Genomic DNA, 20971 nt, shown 5'->3' with positions numbered 1-20971 from the left:
GCACACCACACCACTCAAACGTGCTTGCATGAGGGTTTTAAATGAGCAAAAGGAATAACTATGCACCTCGAGGAGCTTTTGTGTCTTTTCTTTAAGCTCACATATTTTCCTGTGTGAACAACTTGTTACTTGTTTAATCCATGAAGGATTTTATATAAAATAAATAAATAAATAACCAAATAAAGTGAATAACCTGTCAGCTCCTCACTGATAAGTTAATTGTTTTTCAATGTGGTAGATATTTGGAGCCATTTACAATCAAGCTGAAGAGCTGGTGTGCTAGAAAAGTATTTCCTACAAGCATCTCATTCAAGTGCTCAAAGCATTGCCTCTCTTCAGACATTTCGTTTAGAAAGTTTGCCTGAACTGCTTTGTTCTCCACATATATTAAAAGCAGATTCAGCAGTGAGTTAAAGAAAATAACCAAAAACTGTCTCCACAGACTTTTAAATAACAGCTCCTACCCTTTTACTCTTGGCATTGCTACAAATGAAAAACAGAATATTGGAGGACTGATACAGATCCTTGGGCTGTTCTATTTGCAAAGAAAATCTGAATTTTTTTAAAGAAGCATGTCGTAGTTCCAGGAGAAGATACTTCACTAGTGAAGGTTCATTTCAATAGCTGCATAAACCCATGGATCTGACCAGATTTTGTTTTCATTTTTACACTGTAGCTGTGAAAGTTTCTCATTTATACTCTGGAAGAAGCAAATGATCAAGTGTGCTCTTCTCAAATCTGAAACTTAAAACTATTAATTATGCTCTGAGGAACATTCTGAAAAAAAACCAAAAACCCAACCAAACCATAATTCAGAAATGTTTAGTCATATGTAAAAGTAGCATTCAATTGCAGTTGATGAGGGGTCATGCAAGTGTTACCAGAAGGTTCACACTCCACACAGCCTTGTTTCAGTGACACTTAAAAGCAGAACATGCATTAGATTTTCCTTCTGAACAAAGTCTCCTTCTAATATCTTAAACAAAAGTATTCAACACTCCTCTTTCAGGCCAGTTATGGATTGAATTATTCATTAACTCTGGAACCCTTCTTCAGGTTTGCTAAAAAATTTACTCTTTTAGATTTCTAATGACTTTGAATTAGATTACTAATGACTACAATACTGAGTTATACCACTTTACTTAGCAGAGTTATTTTTTTCCTAGTGTATACAGTATTTTCAGTGCTCAGTCAGAAGTTTTCAGTAGCAGCAAATGCCAAGTTTAGAACTCAAGTTCTTAAAAAATTGAGTAACAAAAATACTCCCACTCAAAACCAGGAGAAAAATAATTTGCTGGGATCCCATGTTGGTCAGTACACTCCCACTTGCAACCAAACTTTTTGGTACAAAACTAAGTTTCAATCAATGGAATTAACATGGATTAATACTGTGGAAAAACAGCATTAATCTAGGAAAGCACAGCAGCAGAGTGTGAAACTACTTTAAAAGCAAGTAAAATACGTCCCCAAACTGGGTCAAGAGCAACTGACTGTTGGTAGAGCCCCAAACACCTTTGTACACTCCAGGTTGCGGGAGAAAACACTCCTGTTCTTCATGTTTACCTGCACTGCCTCCTCAGTCATCTCCTGCTGGGTCATCTCTCCAGCTGAAATGTCACCCCTGCATGGGGTCAGCCTGGTCTCAGCACTTCTATTGGTATTGGGTGGGATAATTCTGGGGCTGGATAGATGTCTCCTGGAATGTCCACAAAGATGTAGCCCTTGCTGCAGCTGCAAAATAAGTCCAGGTGTTCATCCAATCCTTTGGTGATGGAGAAAGGGAGATCTCAGACAGCTCCTTTAGAGCCTGAAGTCTTCTGCCAACTGCTCGCTATCTCCCACTATGCTGTCAAATCTTTTTCAGAATAGCAGAGTCCAGTCTAATGAAGATACATTTCAGTAATTAGTCAAAGACTCTGCACTCTTGTTTATATCCTTAGTGCAACCTCTGGGTCATGCATGGCCAAGTGGAAGTACAGCATATGCTTCCACTCATAATCAGAAAAATTCAAATGGATAATCACACTGTCTCAAGGCTTGTTAGTTGCTTGGTTTGCTCTGTCTCTTTTTACATCATGGTCATCAATCTAAAAAAAAAAATCAATTTATGAACAGATTTTCAGCTGTCATGTATACTCAGCAAAGTACCTCAAATAACCATTGAAATTAAACTTAGCCACACTTTCCTTTAAAGTGGATTTAGATTGTCATAATTTTGGATATACTTCTTACAATTTTACACTCATCTTTTATATTTATTTATCACTTATTTTTGTGCATGTAGATATCCTTCAAGAGTTCCTCCCTGGAGATTTCTCATCTTGTGGTTATTTTCTTAAGAAAATGTAACTCCAGGAATATTTGTATTAAGATAAACAAGAATAGGGTGGTGAGTAAAAAAGTATAATGCAGTTGGAAGAACACAACTTTTAATTATTCAGTAGAATATTAATTTGAAAACTGAGTTATTAAACCATGGGGGGAAAAAAAAGATATTGCACAGATCTCAATATTTATTTTCAAATTCTTGTTTTGGCCATGTGCCCATCCTCTGCCAAAGCTACTTACAGAAATGTTGAGATAATTTAAGATAAATTAAATATTTTAACAGAGGCTTGTAGTTTTCAGGGTAAAATCATAGATATTCTTAATAAAATATACTGAATATTCTGATCATTTATTGCTGCCTCAGAAACCAACTGAGGGCAAATATTGCTGTGCAGTATCAAGACCAAGATTTTTGAGAGAGGTAGTACAGCATTTTTACCATTCTGCCCATGTGAGTAACAATGAAATGCCAGAAAGTTTGGCACAAAGCTGATTTTTTACTGTACTAAATAAATTCAGCTTACATTTCTGTTATTAAAAAAGGAAACAACTCTTGAATTTCCTCAAAACAAGGTAATATATTGAACAAGAGGAAATTCAGAAATTATTACAGAAAGGAAAATATTTAAAATTAATTTTTAAAAATCCCGGGCACGGAGATAAAAGACCTTTGAGCCGTACTGGCTATGAGCCCTAGGCCAGCAATCCAACAGCACTGTGTTGGCTTTAGCTGTTCCAAAAGCAGGAATATTTATTAGGGTCTCTGGGGTGAGACTTCGACCGAGAGCCACAGTGCCGCATCTCTCCCATGCCTAGTCCAAGGAGAAAGGACACTCCCTCTAGAGGAGTTCCATTTTTATAAGCTTTGTTCCCTCCCAGATCCACCCAAAATCCAGCCCACAGTGCAACCCAGAGGTTTTATCTGATTGGGTACGTTGGTTCATGTGGTAATGCTCTGTATCCAATGGCTCCTTGTTACTAGGGGTCAGTCCTTGGGGTGATGGCACTGGGTACCATGGCGGGAAAAGTCCCTCATTCGTATTCATGGTTGCCGTGGTGTGGGGTAGCAGTCCCTCAGAGGGGGTCTAAAAATAGTCTGTGAGTTGTTAATATCACCACTTAACTGCTGCAGCTTCTGGAAGGGAGACACTTACAGCAAGATTATTAACTTTTCCATTAAATATTAGAACATTAACTAATTTAATAACAAGTGGTTGATATAAACATCACACTTAGATCTATCACTGATAACCTTCCATATAATTATTGTAATAATTACTTGAGGGGTGTAAACAATCAGTAGTGTTAAAAGCCATCACTGAGACAGGTAACCTATTTTTAACAAGGAACTTAGAATTTAACACTAACCAACCACCTTTTAGTAACCAGAATATGTGCTTAATTATTTTAATTAATTTATCATTTAAATCCTAAATAACTAACCATGCAAAAGCCAATCAAGTCTACTTTATGCATGACAATTTCCTACAGCAAGAGGGTGACAAGGACAAAAAAAGAGTGGAATATTTTAAAAGTTCCAAAGACTGTGAATCCTATTTTGTTGGAGGTAGCTTGATTTTTGTTGTCCCATTCCTTTCCATAGATTCTTTGATAGCTCAGAAGAGAAAGAAGTCTCCGAATATAGACCAGCACATCTGTAGCCCAGATAAGGAAAGTGATATACAGTCCCATGATAAATGATATCTCAGGGAGCCATACCAGATATTTCGATGTGTACTAAAGAATTTCCATGTGAAGAACAAATATTATCAGAAAAAAAAGGAAGATATGATAAAATCAAAAATATTTCAGGGACCTGAGGAAAAAAGGGAATAGCAAAAAGGGAATGTAACAGTTTTCTTTGAAACTGTACTGAAAGTGATTCTTCCATTTTAGTAATTTTTTAGCCAGAGTGTCTGTGGTTTTTATTGAAACCTTCACTATTTGCATTGGACCCTAAAAACAGTTGAATTAAAATGGATCACAAATGTTTTCCTCCATTGGAATTCTGATATTCTGTGGATGAAATTGAATATTAGCTTTCAAGAACTGCTTTTTTTCTTCCAGAAAACCCCTCCTTCTCTTCATTTTTTCTTCCCCAACACCGGCAGTTGTCAGTAATGCCTTTTTTTTTCCAATTTTTAAAATGTAAAATCAAACTGAAAATAGTTTCAGATGAACAAATTTTTTATCACATGAACAGTTAATTCCGAATTTGATGGCAGTCGAATTACTGTCTTCACTACACATAATTCCCATTTAGAAAAGCCTTAACCCTAGAGTTATAGTAGGAGAAGCAGTGCTTACTTTAGTATTTTTTTCCTTAATCCAAGATAAATCTCTATAATTAGAATTGACTGCTTTTTAAAAGAACAGAAATGGCAAGTAGCTCTATCTTAAATTAAAAGATCTATTACCTTTGGTCTTCTAATTCTTCTCAGCAATGTGTTTTCTCAGGAGGCACTTTCTCATCCTTATGAAAACTAACTTACTGTAGGTGTAGAGGGAAAAACACATCATTGGATTTATGTACTAAGTGACTGGATAGGGAAGATATATACAAGTTTAGAGAAATGGGAAATAATTGCCAAGTATGTCATGTATGAACATATTATTAAAAAATATCTGTAGCATATGATATACATCAAATAAGACATTTTTATTGAAGGCTAAATTTTCATTCCCTTATGCAAATGGGACATAGGAAAGTAAAAAGTAGAGACTCACAATTTCTGCATTCAAGAGTTGGATGCCTAAAAAGCCTAGAGGCACTTCTGGTAAACCACAGCTTTGTACAGCCACACCACAGAGACCCTCATGGCCAGCAGTAAAAAGTGGTATAGACTGCCAGGATATCATGGCACGTATATTCAGTTAACTTCATTCTTTTTGCTCCCAGGATTTTCTCTGTTTCCTGTTTCCTATAAGTTTACCTTTTTTAGCATCACTCTGACAGTGCCCCTTTCTGTCCTGCTCTGTGTATGGCTATGGCTTCAAATTTGGACCTCAAGGATCCTGATTTTGTATGCTACTCACTCTTCTGTTTCCTAGACAGACAAGCACCAAATGTCTGCTAGATGATTTGAGGTTTTCCAAGACCTGTTGTACCCTGGAATTAGTGAACACTGGCAGCATGTGGGAGCAATGCTGGAAGCTATCTGTTGGCTGAAGCTTTGGTTGCAAAGTCAATCATTTAACAGTAACCAATACCATTTGTCTAACCACTCATAGCATTCAGTGGATGGAATGTACCCCATATTAAAAAGACTTGTATCCACACCAGTCCAGGTTTCTTTTACCCAAAATAAACAAATAAACAAATAAATCAAAAAAACCCTCCAAAAGCTAAAAACCCAACACTTTATGAAACGAAACATTGCCCAAATGCAAAAATAATTATTTCACTGGTCCCTTCTCCAAATGCTTAGTTTTAGTCATTCTGACAATTATTTCATCTAGGTATTGTAATAGCTTCTGTATTTCAATGACTTCTGGTTTTCAGACCTGTATGTATTGCCCTTTAGAATTGCACCATATGACCACACATTGGCATCTGCTGGAGGGATTTTAGAAATCATCAACAGGCCAGATAGCTTATGGTTGCTGAACACAAGGTATTTTGACTCTCCTGGCTAATTCCATTTATTTCTGCAGAGCTGTGCCAACAGTGAATCTGAGCCCTCTATCTAAATTTAATCTGTTCATTACCTCCAAAGACTATTGCAAATAAATAGGCAATCAAGTACCTAGAAGGACAGAAAAGAGGGATATGGTGCATAATAGGTAACCTTACAGAAGAGAATCAAAGCACTGATTCCTTTCCTTCCAAACAGCAGACAATAACAGTTCAAACTAATCACATTTCAAATTTTGTTTTCTACATTTGATACTCTGGAGACTTTATTCTGCTCATTCTAAATCAGCCCCTTGGTAATTGACTTCACCGATAACTGGATCAACCTGCAGGTAAGAGCTGCATTGGGATCTGTCGAGCATAAAGCTCTCTGCTTTGCACAGCAGTGAAAGCTGCTCTGACAATGACACAGTGTAAGCAACTGCAAGAAAGGCTTCAGATGCCCTGACAAGGTATTTTACCTCGAACTGGTAAAACAAGCTCAATTTTGCCCAGTTCTTGGCTTTTTCACTCCTGCTACATTTAGAGTGACACTTATGAAATAGATATCTTTCCATTGGGAATGAAGTTAAGAACAATTCAGTTTACAAACTCTAGGCTAAAAGATCCTCCCTGATAATGTTTCAGTAAGGACTGACTGGGATGTCTCTTTACCTGCAGTACACAATTCACCTCTACACTCCTGTGGACTCCTGCCACCTGTCTGATATTTTCTAGTCATTGCCAAATAGAATTCTATGTATTTAGAAAATTTCAATAGACATTGCTATTTAAAAAACTTTCCAAATACATAGTTGAATGTGTCTCTGGGTCAAAGGAGAATCTTATCTCACTATGGTTTCTAAATCTGTGAGATTTTCTGAGGAATGGAGTGTTGAAATGTGATTGCTGAGGCTGTGCAACAAGAATGAAAGATAAAGAGAAAGATTAAAGATGTTTAAAGTTCAGATATATCATTACTACCTTTCTCAGCACACTGACATAGGGAGTAAATATGATTTTTCAAAAAAGTGAAAAAAATAATTTCAATTGACTCTAGTCAGAATTAGGTAATGTAAGGATTGTTATCCTCACACATAAATTAAGAATATTCTATAATGAAACAGAATAGTCCTTGAAGTAGGATATTTAACAATAACAATAACAACAACAATAATATTCCTAAAAGTGCCTGTTTTTTATCAGACTTCAGAATTTTTAATCTATTTTTTTATTTATTTTAACTCTTCAGGGCAGCATGTATTGAATTTTGGCATCCTGGTTCTGCTGTCTCTGTCTTCAAACTGTTCTTCAGAACCTGTATTTGTTTTCCCCTGTCCTCATACTAAAAATGCATAGTGCCATATGAAGCTCTTCCATCTTACAACAGTAATGGAATTCAATATCTTGATGTGGGGCCCCAAACTCCTGCTTTACTCCATCATCTTGGCCAAACCATTTAGTATTTGGGAGGTCACATACATGACTCTGACATATGGCTAATGACCAAAAAAAGTATTTAAGTTCACTGGAAGAAAACCATAACTCTTGTCAGCTGCAGCCACTCTACAAACCTACAGCATAAATGTCATGAACAACCCAGAGGGGAGGGGCAGGCTGAAGAAAAAACTCGAAGTGCCCGAGGTTTATACAGCATTTTTCTTGAGCTAGCATGACTTTTATTCATAAGGCTATTAGATAACCTAATATGGGTATTTGATCCTTTGAATAGTTCTCATTTTTTGCCTAATTATTACTAATGGAGTTAAGTCCCTGCCTTTCCCATGGCTGGTTTTAGCAGTTGAATACTCAACAAGAAAGGTGTGGGGAACAATTGAGGAGGAAAGCAGTGAATCGTAAAAATGGAAGGGTATTTTAGTCTAAAATACATTTGCATTTCAAAAGATTAGTGTAAATCATGTGTGCTTACTACGCACTTGCTTTTTAAAATTTAATTAATGCTAGAAAGACACTTTAAGACATAGTGCTCTAAAGGTGCTTGGAAGAAAAAAATTGTCCCCCAAGTGTCTGATGTGAAGAGCCCCTAGGTGACACTCAGCGTAATGCACTTTTTGAGCACTTAAATTTACTAGTGTCTTTCAGTACTTCATTAACATAACTCGACACGATTATAGATATAAACACTTTATAAGCACTTAGTACTAGGAGTATCAAAAAATTGTTGATCTCCATCAGTTTATACTGAAAACAAAAAGCTCCAGCACAGCACTCCAATAAATACTTAGAACTCTTCCATACTTATCAATAGCATTCAAAATGTGCCAAAAAGGAAAAAAAAATAGTCTTTCCCATGTGTTCTCTGTTTAAATCCTTTAAAGATTCTAAACATCCACGTAGCAGGCTACCTAAAACAATTAAAATTTTATGAAATGAACAATCAGATTTACCTAATCCTGCTGCTCACTAACTAGCTGCAATGACTAGGTAAGTCAATAGTGTTTGGGAGAAAAGGAAAACCAAAAGTGGTGCCATTCAGAATAACAATCATCACCATATCCATCACACTGACATGTTAAATCTCCTGGAAAAGGATTAAGAATACACAGACTGGTCTGTAGTGCAGGCCCAAGTCACAGTAATTACAGTGAAACTGAGCGCAGGTATGGCATGTGGCACCACACCTATAGAGTTTTTTCTGTTTATGCTCCTAACTTACTTGAAAAAATATTTTGGAAAAAAAAGCCCACATGCAATGTGCTGTTTATTTTCTTGATGCAGTTACTGAGCCTCCATATGCCTTATGCACTTCAGAGTGCTTCTTTAGAAGAGCAGTATTGTTCTCCCAGAAGGTACTCTTGAGGACGGGCTCTGACAGGCAGAGTTTGGCCAGCAGTGAACCCATGTCAGCTGCCTGCACACACTCCATTTCTCATCTGAGCCACACATCCAGGCTTGGTGCTGAAAGCTCCTTCTCTTCATGGGGAAAAGAGCAGCAGCACAAAGCTGAGCTCTGCTCACAGGACACTCCAATATCACCTCTCCCTCTCTTTTGATCCATGGATTTTCTTTTAATGCAAACCATTTTCAAGTACTAACTTTTTAATTAATAATTTCTGTGCAGTCCAAAATTTCAGATCAGGGTGATGACTAAGTAAACACATAGTAAAAGGATCTGTTTCTAAAGACTGATTTGAAATAAAATTAAACAACGAAAAAACACAGGGTTTTTTTTTTCTCTTTTCCCTTCTTCATATTCATAATTTAGCATGCATTTACTCAAGTCAGAGGCTGTTTTGCAAAGCAAGTGAAGCACATAAACCTTGAAACATATTATCTCTTTTTATGTGTGGTAGGTCAGCTAAATTATGAATATTTCACCTGACAGTTACATTAATCATCTTAATACTTCATGATATTTTTGCCAGTAAAGTGGAATGACAGTTGATCATACTAAAGACCAGTCATCCCAATTAAGAAGATACTATCTATGTAAACTAAAAAAACCCCAAAAGACTATGGAAAAGCTGACATTTTTCAGGTGATATTTTTCAAAGTCATCACTTACTTTCACTAGGGTTAGCACCTAACTGCTTTTGAAAATAACCTGTTAGAAATTCTCTATTTACCTTGTTAAGTGCTGGGAGTGGGTTCTTGTAGGATCAATCCATTTTGGTTTAGGATATGCCTGATTTGCCTTGAAATTATGTCTGTCCTGTGCAATTGCTGAAACACTGCTTGCTGAAATCAGACTAGAACTGGGAGTGGTGTATAACTGAGGAGCCTAAAAAGAAGAATACAAAATAGCTCTGAAAAAAAGGCACCAAAAGAATAAAAGAAAATTGGTGACACTAGGAATTTAGGATTATCTGAAAAATCAAACCAATTTTTAGGCAACTACCAGTAGAGACTGCAAAAACTGCCTTCCTTTTTCTGTCTAAAATTTTTCATCTACCAATTTAAAACACTGTTGCAGCAAAGCACCTAAACATTGATTAAATCCTCTTGATGTCCGAGGGATTTAAGTACATGAATAAAATTATGTGCATACTGAAGTACTTGGCTGGGCTGGGTTGCACTGTTGAATTTGGCCATGGACAATTTTAGAAGATTACTCCAAGACTGAAACTGTTATCTGTAATTTCCTTGACAAAAGAAGATGTATTCTGCTTTTCTTTCTCTAATACATTTGAGATAAATAGGAGAACAGAAACAGCTAAAATTGGTTATTTTACAGGGGGAGAGAGAGATAGTCTCCAAGACAAAAAAATGCAAGCTGATTTTTACTTCTTTTGGATAAAAATATATTCAGGTTCTCAATCCATATTTTCTAACACCAGTATCTTCACAGTTAAGAGTTCTGTCTCTGTCAAGTTGCACATTATGTCTCTCAAAGTTTTGGGTGTTGCTGTGAAAAACACTCTTTGTTAGAGACATTTAAAAGAACCCAAACAACCAACCCTTCCTCTCCTGCATTCAACTGCAGTTGAGGAAAAGACTAGAACTATGATTGAAAAAGCGTCAGCCTCACCACCATCTAACCACAGGGACATTTCTTTGTTTGACTTAGTCTAATTCCTCTAGGATCTGGGAGTCTGCTTCAGAGCATGTTCAAAACTATTCCAGTTTTAGCAGTTCATTTAGTTTGTCTTAAGCTTGATAGGAATCCAAAAATTATTCAGAGAATATCTTAAATCCTGAAGGGTGTAATCCAGGGGGTGGAGGAAAAATATACATAATATTGTAGTGGTTTGGTTTGACAAATATATACACATAATTTAGTCTTAATGAAAATAGAGCTAAATATTCTTTCATAATGAATGCAAGAAAAAGATGGTGTAATAGCCTAGAAGGTAGAGTGGTCACTACAAATAGGAAACGTATTAAACTCCTTTTTCATCCTGGGAGGGTTTACAGCAAAAAAACCCCACAATTAACCTTGAGGTTTCTTCTCCACGTGTGCATTTGAAAAGCAAACTACCTTCTGGTCTTCAAAGAACAGTTCTAGGTGTATAACACGGGGAGCTTTGGGGCTGCAGATCCCAAATAGGCAGAATTCAACCTTAAAACCCTACTCCAGGCAACTTAGCTTCAGACAGAGGAGTAATTTAAAGGAGTTTTCTGGAAACATATCTTGCCACATAGCCTCACATGCCTCTACTTACCACACAAATAACTTAGGTTATAGTTCCACCATGTTTTTGTAGTCATGTAATGTTGAAAAGACTACATGTCCTGGGATTATACACCTAAATTTTTGTTAGTGAGCAAAATCCCTTTTGAATGGTTATTATTTATATTTAACTTTAGACCCTAGATTTAGCCCTCCTCATGAAACAAGTTGTTTCGGCTTAACAGTTGTTGTGACTGTTGTTTTATTATTAGAAAGCAACGAAAGAAGCAGGTTGTTTTTTTCCTGTTTAAACAAAAATAATGTAAAGTTTAATTGTTACACTATACTAGTTTATCCGTCTAATTCCACTAGCAAAAAAATTTATTTTCAAAAAAACCCCCCTATTGTGGAACAGTTTAGATGTCAACTATCTGTCTGTTGCTCCTGGACTCCCACTATTTGCAAAACACTCTGGTGACGTGGGACTATTCCAGTCATGAGACATATAGGAGCCAGTAAACATGGACCTTTGCATAGAATGGTTTGGGTTGGAAGAGAGTTTAAATATCACCTAGTTCCAACCCCTCTGCCATGGGCAAGAACACCTTCCACTAGACCATGTTGCTCAGAGCTCTATCCAACCTGGTCTTGAAAGCTTCCAGGGGTGGGGCATCCCCAGCTTCTCTGGGAAACCTGTGCCAATGCCTCACCACCCTCACAATAAAGAATGTTTTCCTGATATCTGATCTAAATCTGCTCTCAGTTTGAATCCATTCCCCCTGGTCCTGTCACTACACACACTTATGTATAGCGCAATGCCAGATTTCTTAACAAAAGCAGTCCAGGAGCAATCAACCTCACCCTTTGCTCGTTTTCAAACCCTGAATTCATTCAGCATACATTATAAATCACTTTCCTCCCCATACAATAAGCATTTGGGATCCTCGGGCATTCCATGGCCCTTTACTCACAAAAGGTCTCATTTTGCTCCACCCACAGGTTGTTTGGGTTTTTTTCTCATCGGAGTTTTAGTCATAAAATAACTTTTTACTTAGAAAAAATGCATTAATTTAATACATAAATACCATTCCATGAGTACGAGGGACTATGTAAACAACAATATACCAAGACAATCACCGCAGTTAAAATTGCAGATGCGTAAAGAGACTGCTGGAATGATTATTCCAGTGCTGAACTATGTACAGATACACACCCTTATGACAGAAATGATATAAATATTACTGACTGGGTTGGACTCTGATGGACCTGGTGATTGCGCTTGTCTCAATCAATGAAAGCGCTATAGTTCAGCATGGATGTGACAACAGAACAGAGTGCTCCAGGGGAAATGTAAAGCAGCCTTAATAGCAACTCAATCAGACCCACTTAAAGCATCATACAGTCATTATGTTTTGGGAGGCAAACAAGTTTGTTCAACATCTATCTTAATATCTTGCATTTGATTAGCTTAGGTCTATCACACTGTGTAAGCATGCCAATAACATACTGATGAAGTGATATCAACGTAAAAGAAGCTTTAGGGTTTTTTGTTTGTTTCTTTGGTTTTTTCTTTTTATTGTCAAGGGCAATGAGAAGCTTCCAGTAAATTGTGCTAAACTGAGACCTGCAGCATCAACTACAGTCCTGGATACTTATGAAAATCAGACACAGCTGGAGTTGAGTCTCATTTACCTTCTCTGTGCAACTGTATTTAATACACAATTACCTTCTCTAGCTCTTTGTCCAAAAAGAATAAAACGTATGTCTGTTGATTTTTTCCTAAGACATCACTGTATGAAGCTTTTTTTTTGTCATTAGGAGGTTCTGAAGAGTCTTGACAATATCATTTATTTTAAAAGGTTGAATTGCATTCAAATCTTCAGTTAATTCCACAGTCTGCTTATTTATCTATCAAAGTATGTTGTTGCACTTCGAAAGCATCTTTTGCTTGGGTACTGACTGGCCACTACTGGCTGCTTATATCTGCTAAGAAGAAGACAAGAAAATCCTCTCTGCCTTTTCCTTAAGGCTGCCATGTGTTATTAAAGTTTGATGCTTCCCTCTTGATGAAGAGGGAACACAAATTTGCAATAAAATAAGATTAAAAGTGCTCTGCTGTGCAGATTTTTTTTCTCCCTTCTCAAAATCACTTGTATCAATCTACTTGTTTATTCTTTATACTCTTCCTCCCCACAACCCTACTGTTCATAATGAATAGAGTCTGCAGGCACTCTGAGCAGAGCAGCTAAAGCTGATCTGAAGGAAGCAGATTTGTTGGAAGCACCACAGAAGTCAGCTACAGAAGTGTGGAGATATGTGTCACATAGAGCTGCTGCAGATCTCATAGAAACACAAGGGTTGGCTTGTTCTCTGGAGCAGATTTCTGATTGAAATGGATGGAAAAAGACCCAGCTATGCAGGGAAGTTCCATCAGTTCATATGATGTGGGGGAGTGTGCCATGCTCTTTTTGCTGGTAGGTGAGAGGTGGAGACCTTATTGGAGAACTTACAGAAAAATAATGGTTTGATTAAAAAAAAGGAGGAAATTTTTTATTGTCTTAAAATATGTCAAAATTTATCAAATTATCCAATTTATTCATGTTGAATCTTAAACTTGCAGTAATTTTCTTCAATTAAAAAAACTTCTCCCATAGCTAGTGTGTGAGGAGTATGCAGTAAGTAGTGTCATTGGGTAATTAGAATATCGCAGTAAGGGGAAGCACAGAACCAAAAATTAAGCAGCCTTAATAGCATGAAAATCCACTGGCCTGTGTTAACAAGGGCTCTCTAGATAGGTGAGACATGGTTTTAAGAAATTATATCAAGATCTGAACATTATCTATGGTAATTTTGAATACTAATGAAGCACCACTGTGTAGCTTTGTATATCCAAATGTGAATTCTAGTTTAGGTTTTTGTAGCTGAATAACTTATTTTTATTATGTTATAAACAAGGTTCTGAGGTTTTCAACGTTTACATGATTGATTCATGCATACAGGATCAATTTACAGGTCATAGCTTTCTTTGTTTTTAACAGTTTTTTCCTTCATTATGAAAAATTGCTGATCCAACCATTGCTCATTGCACTGGAATTTAGCTTTTGTGACTTGTATTAGATCATATTTTCAATAGTGAAAAATTACCTTGTGACTGCATTTCTGGTAACAAGCCTTCTGCTGCTCTTTCACATCTTTTTTCAAATAAGAATAAGAATTGTCAGTTGTCTAGATGATTACTCACTTTCTCAATACTCCCAGGGTCACATTTGTTTGCAAGGCAAGTAATACAAAGCATCATTAATAGAAAAAAAAAATGGCAATTATAGTTTTAATAAAGGATTTATATCCTTATCTCTTCTGTAGTCGAGATGAAGGTTTTAGGAATGGACAACTACCTCTGTAGAACCGTATTTCCAATTACTGCCTCCCAGAAAGGTTTTCCATTGAGCTTTCCCTTTTAGAGGTATTTGTCAGAAGATGTGTACACTGTTCCCTGACATTTATTCCAGGTTCACTAACAGCTGGTAAGGAGGAATTCAGTCTAGCTTAGGCAAGTAGGAAAAAAACCACCAAAACCAAGACTACCAGAAGATTCATATTACAATTGCATTCAGTGCATGAAGTTTCTTTGCAGGAAAGAGGCTTCAGGTGCAGATTTATTTATAGAAGAATATGGACACTTTTCTCAAATGACCATATTAATTTATGAGTTCCAGTGAATCCTGCTGAAATGAACTGGGCAAGTTCATTGTTAATAATCATATACAGTAAAAAGTAGGGCTCACACATTTCTCACTTTTAAAAGTGTTTCCTTCTCTAAGCTTTGACCTTAGTCCCATTATATTACATGTAGCCATTAGAAAGGAAATAAATTCACATATTCGAATTATTGACATTTATCTTAACAAGGAAAATAATCAGAATTATCCACTTGGGTCATGAGTGTATAGTTACTGTATGTTACAAAGCTGTGGGTATATTGCGATCACAGTTACACAATAACTCTCATACACAAGAAACAATGCCGTGTTATATTATTATGAAAACATCAACACACCTTAAAGAATTGAATTAGACTTCATAGGTAAAATAATTAATATGTGCAAAAAAGAAGAACAAAAGATCAAAACAACTTAATTAAATGTCAAACTTTACAAGCATATCCTCACCTCTGACACACTGACTTAAAAGCATGTAGGCAAGATTCACAGTAGGAACCATTCTTTGGTTTAATTAATTACTGGAATAGTTAAATAGCATTGACTGAAGAAAATATAGGATCACTTAATGGAAATGCAGAAGTTCATAACAACCTCCAAGGTGGAAAATAAGAAATTATTTTATCTTGAACTAATAGCTGTTTAAAACATTTTTTTAAACTTCCAAGATGAATTCAAAAATATTACATTTTTAAAGAAAAAAATTCTACTTTGAGTAATTTAAGAAAAAAATGACTACAAAATTCTCAAAAAGGACAAAACATAATGACAGATTAATTTTAAAACTGGGAAATTATCTCAGAGGTGAGCTGTACAAATTAGAGCACTGTGGCAAGTTCTAATTCACCCAGTCAGCTCCTTACACATTAGAAAATGCAAGGTTGCTTTGTCTTTGCACAATTCTGGGATAACATTTTCTAAATGTTTTCATTTGGAACTCTTTTTAAAAACATCAGGCACAAATATACATTTCTCTAAAATATTAACAGGATTTTGTAGAGCTGTGAATTAATTGCTTGCATGTGTGAAAGACTAATGAAATGATTTTAGGCCAGCCAGGTACAGAAGGACACAGCCAAGACTCCTGCTGAACTCCTGTCAATGGACCTCCATAAGCCAAACCTTGGCTTCTTCAGTGAGGACATACACGGACACACAGACGTTTATCACATCTATTTTACCAAACCCAAGATCAGCTGGAATTCCAAGTCACAAAAAAAATGGCACCTTTCCAATCTATTAATTAATTATTATATACCCTTATCACTTAGAAGATTTTTCATGTGAAGACCAAAAAATTGTAATCCTACACTATATACTAATTATATAGAATTAAAGAAAAAACAAAAAACAAAACCAAACCAAACAAAAACAAACAATCGAACCAAACCAGACCTACTTTACATTCAGGTAAGGTTCAGAAATACAACTGTAAAGGATCTAGCCCCAAATGTAGAGAAAACAGAAATTTCTTTTCATTGTATTCGATTATATGAAGGGAATCTGAGATAACTAACCTCAGGACATGCAGTTAATTAAGAACTGAACTGGAACAAAGCTCATGGCTTTCAAATCGGAAGCTAAAGTGTTGCCAGCTGGAATGTATGGAACCCCCATGGTAAGGCTGAAAACACATGTTTATAAACTGTGTTCCTCCATGTTTTCTGTGCTCTGGAGAAACCCAGAACTATAAAAGATACAGAGCAATAAATCACAATTAGCACACAGTTAAAGAGAAGGTTTCTTTTTGGTTTTTTTTCCCCCCCCCAAAAAAGAAAAAAGAAATCCTTCCCATGACGAGAAAATGGAAAATTGAGGATGGAATAGCACTTATTTGGACAAGAATAGTCAGCAAAGCTTTTTTTGCTCCTCCAAAGTATCTTATGCAAATAAACTTTGTCTTCTTCTGCAGTCCACCATTTTTTTTTCATTTTCTTAACCAAATTTGACATGAGGATTTAGTTTTTTCCAGTTTCCTTAAAAAAAATCAGTCAGAAAGTTAAGTCAACTTTAGAAAAACTTAAGAGAATTTGATGGTTGCTCTTCATTTGCATATAGAGATTTAAGCAAAGACATTAGGTGTGGTTTAGATCAATTTCAAACAGACATATAACTGATTGAAGAAAAGCTCTACCTCATACACTTAATATAATGATAATATTCAGAGAAATCTTTCAATAAAGCCCATTCTGTGTCTGAAGAACTAGAGCACCATTGCACATGTGCTAGCAGAGTGCATGCTGATAAGGTGAGATGTAACCAATACACCATGTTACATTCATGAAGGAATGCTCTCCTTAATCCCTGAAAAATGTCCTTTGCTGTGTCAGGAAAGCAAAAGAGATCAAGGAAACCTAGAAGTGCTAAATGTACTGCTCTCTGAAATGAGATGCTAATTCCACATTTTCACACTTTCACTTTAGTCTACCTAAACTAGGAATCTGCTAATGATAAAAAGGAAGCTGCATGATGGAGCCATGAAAAATAACCAAAACAACCATTGTTTCTGCAATTCAATTTCAGCATCATTTGTGAGATACTATTGGCAATAGACCTCCTAAGAGATTAGATTAAATTATTTTTTTTTTATGAGAAGATAAGTTTTTGAGAATGACACTAGAATTTATAGCAGTAACAAATAACTCCAAATGTATATTTTACTTTCTATTGTGCAGTCTAGAAAGAATATAAATTTTAATGAACAAAATTCAATTTATTTCTAATTTGACACCTACAATCTTCATTAATATGTCTGTTCCAAATACTCTTTAAAAAGAGAGGTCTAACAAGTAAAATCCACTGATATTCATCCCATTATTTAAATTAAACACCTTCAATTCCATTAGGTCAAGTCACTTGCATTTCTGCATTTACTCTTAGCTAATCCAAAATGCCAGTAAGGATTTACCAATCCTAAAACTAAATTCCTCTGTCTATCTCTAAACCACCGCAGTTATCTGTTACAGAATAAATTAGGAATAATAGGATTCTTGTTTCTCTAGACTATGACTATTTCAGTAATTTAGAGATAAAAGCAATTAGTATTAGATCCTTTTTGCATCTCATTTTAATTGGTATTATATTGAATATTCTTATTCTTCATTGGATAGCTCCTCTACAGGATTCTAATATTAGCATGTCTTTTGTACCTTTTAACTATGTGAAATGTTTCCAGTAAGGGTAATAATAAGACCTCTTAGACATCTTTTCCATTTACTAGTTAGCTAACATGGTAAGACTAATATTTAATGTTACTAATAATTCTCAAGTCAGGAGTTCAGAATTAAATAAGGAATACAAAAGATTGCTAAATTTAAAACACTGTTTAATTTTGATAGAGGTATGCAAATCAAGAACTGGTACAATGCCTGGGAGAAAACTGTTTAAACATGCTTGAATTTCTCTTTAGTTCTGTTTAACCCTCAGGTTTTTCTTTCCTGATAAACATTTGCCCTAATGCCTGCTGTGCAAATAACAACAAGAAAATCACCAAAGCTCCCCACACCATATCAGTGACTTTCCCTCAGTCATTATCTTACAGCTACCATAAGTAGCATGAAAGGTATGATTTCTACCACTCCCAACAGGGATCCAGGGCAAAGCGTCCAGCATGGTGTCTCACAGGGAGAAAACATGATCTAGGAGCTACATCAGTACCTATCTAAATTCTCCAGCCTCCAATGCTAGAAGAAAAACATTCCTAGTGCAGTTAATGCATGTAATTCCTTTTTCTGTTCTCGAGTAAAACTGGAGCAATATAGTCTCTTTTGTTAGCTTGTTAATGAGCCCATTGACTTCTCTACTAATGACGGCGAGGCGAAAACAAAAATCCTAATTTAAGGTGATAAGAGGTTGTCTAAGGAGAAATGCAGTTTACAGTATATATTAAATCATTATAACTTTATTTAGAACAATAAGATATGTCACACTTTTTAATACATTAAAAGTGTTCCTTCCTTGCAAAAACTTTAATCTTGGGTATGTCAGGGTAGCTTTTGTTGGCTTTTACAGCCATAAAAACAATACTTGTGAGTCAGGAGACTGCCTCAGGAATACTTGGTGATTCAGTCTATTTTTTATAGTATATTATTGGTATTTTTAGCCTGAAAGAATTTTTAGGTCTAACACTAGTTAAAATATAACTATATTTAAATAGAAACCAGATTTCTTTTAATTTTTTTGGTTTATACATATATGTATAAAGACAACATGGCTAAAAGAATGATTCATTAGTCTCTGCATTACCCTCAGTACTTGCAAATCCCAATTTTCAGGGAAAAATACTGTCATGTTCTACAGTTACATAAATAAATATACAGCACACTCAGAGAATACAGGGTAGAGGGTGATTGTAAATACTAGTTTATAGTAATACCATATGCACCTATGGTTGTTGTAGGCATTTGCTTTCAGCTCAGAATATAAAGCTTCTATCAGTTTTCAGATGGCAAAACCTGTAACGTTTCCAATTAGCAAATGCAACATAGACCTATCCAGTATTTGCTGAAGGTAAAGGAAAAGGTGTAAAAAGTGACATATACTTGAAAACTAAAGACTAGTAAACATAAATCAGAGTTCTGTGGGACTAGATTATATCCATGACATTTTATCCAATTGTTTCTGTCTCCCCTGTTATTCTTTGTTAGAGATCTGAAAGTATAAAACTTCAAAAGTCTTATGGGGACAAAGCTCATGGGATGAGAGAGAGAAAAATAGCCTAAATAAAAGGTCAGAAGCTGTGGAAAAGGACATAAAGTAGTATCCATACGTAAGTACCATGTGTGACAGATTCCTAGGAATTCCTAGGAATATTCCCATTGAAATTATCACTGACACAAATTTTTGAAAACAAGTGCAGATATATGCACATGTGCACAGAAACAGACAAGCCAATAAATCAGTGTGAGCAAACACCAATGCCATAAGACAATGAACAAAATATTGAACACATACACACTCTGTACATGCCAAAGACTTTGCAGTTCTTTTTACTTTAATTTTTTAAAGTCCAAATTAATTTAATTTTTTTTTTGAAGTAGAAATCCAAGGCTTATTTTAGCTTTTTTAAAAAAACTTTGCTTTATTTAATACTAGCCAATATAGAGTCCTGTGGCACACTTTATAACAACAATATTTCAAATAAAATAACACAGCATATATGCATATGAAAAATATAAATATATGTATTGAATTCTATAATTGTCTCTTCATTTGAGTATATCTCCTACAAATAATTTTCTTTGGGAAAGGCAAATAGTGCCTAAATGCATTTTTTCCTCAGAATGAAATCTAGGAATTGCATAGGGTTCTCTTTTCAGGCAGAACAGTTTCCAAATTGATCTATATATCTACTTAAAGAATACCTTTTTTTTGTGTACAGTGATTGTTTTATATTTTTCCATTAAAAAGTCAGTCTATACACACAGAATAGTGAATACACATTAGAGAATTTAATTAAACTATTAAACCTGCAACCTACTAAACTTGAACTAAAAGTTGTCAAGTGCCAGGGAAGCCATTCCACAAATATAAGCACTCTTTTACCATTTTACATTAAGAAAATATGCCTGAAAGGAGTTACAGAGCACAGTTTCATAGCCACATGAAACAATATTTTTCTAAGTCTAAAACATAATCAGAAACTAGCCCATAAAAGTCACACATACTTGTTAAGAGAAACAAATATCTATGACCCTAAAAGAGGACAAATAAATTCATTTCATTAGTTGCACTGTGTACGGCCTTAATCAAACAATGATTTACGCACATGTTTATGCACACAAACTACCTCATGGATAAATCTCACACATGTAGTTCAAGACAAATTAGCTGTTGTAGGATCAGGTCCTCAATAAGTGCATGCTCAGATGATTGGGAAGCTGCTCCTGAGATTGATACCCAGCCAACCTCAGTGTTGGCTATTTAATTGAATAATCCAACCGAATGCATTTGAATTGGATTATTTGTGGAGTTAATGCTACACAACATGAGAAAAATGGCAGGATTGCACCATTAGAGATGACAATTGTTGGTTGATCAACCTGAAGTTATCATGCTGCAACACTAATGAGAAGCCTGAAAAAAACCTCAGGGGAAAGAGGCAAAGCAATGCTTCCTTAATTAAATAATATGTTAAAATCTTCAGTCATTACTACCATCAATCTATTTTCATGGATTGTTCAGGAGAATTAACCAAGCCAATACTGGAGGTATCATAATGTCTTAAAAACCTATAAACAT

The 20971-nt window shown here is 35.5% G+C and overlaps 1 long non-coding RNA gene across 2 annotated transcripts in view; it reads right to left on the bottom strand.

The window, feature by feature from the left end:
• Positions 1-4744: 4744 nt before the first annotated feature.
• Positions 4745-20971, bottom strand: part of LOC125329824 — a 44816-nt gene continuing 28589 nt past the window's right edge. For both annotated transcript variants that reach the window (XR_007205288.1, XR_007205289.1), the window contains 2 exons: positions 9529-9683; positions 4745-4819 (listed from right to left, as the gene is read on the bottom strand). This is a non-coding gene — a long non-coding RNA (uncharacterized LOC125329824). The remainder of the gene's footprint in view (positions 4820-9528; positions 9684-20971) is intronic.

The sequence above is a fragment of the Corvus hawaiiensis genome, chromosome 9, assembly GCF_020740725.1.
Source record: "Corvus hawaiiensis isolate bCorHaw1 chromosome 9, bCorHaw1.pri.cur, whole genome shotgun sequence".
In the NCBI taxonomy this organism is placed as follows: Eukaryota; Metazoa; Chordata; class Aves; order Passeriformes; family Corvidae; genus Corvus; species Corvus hawaiiensis.
The sequence above is the reverse complement of the archived record's forward strand: the minus strand, read 5'-3'. Positions and strand labels throughout refer to the sequence as shown.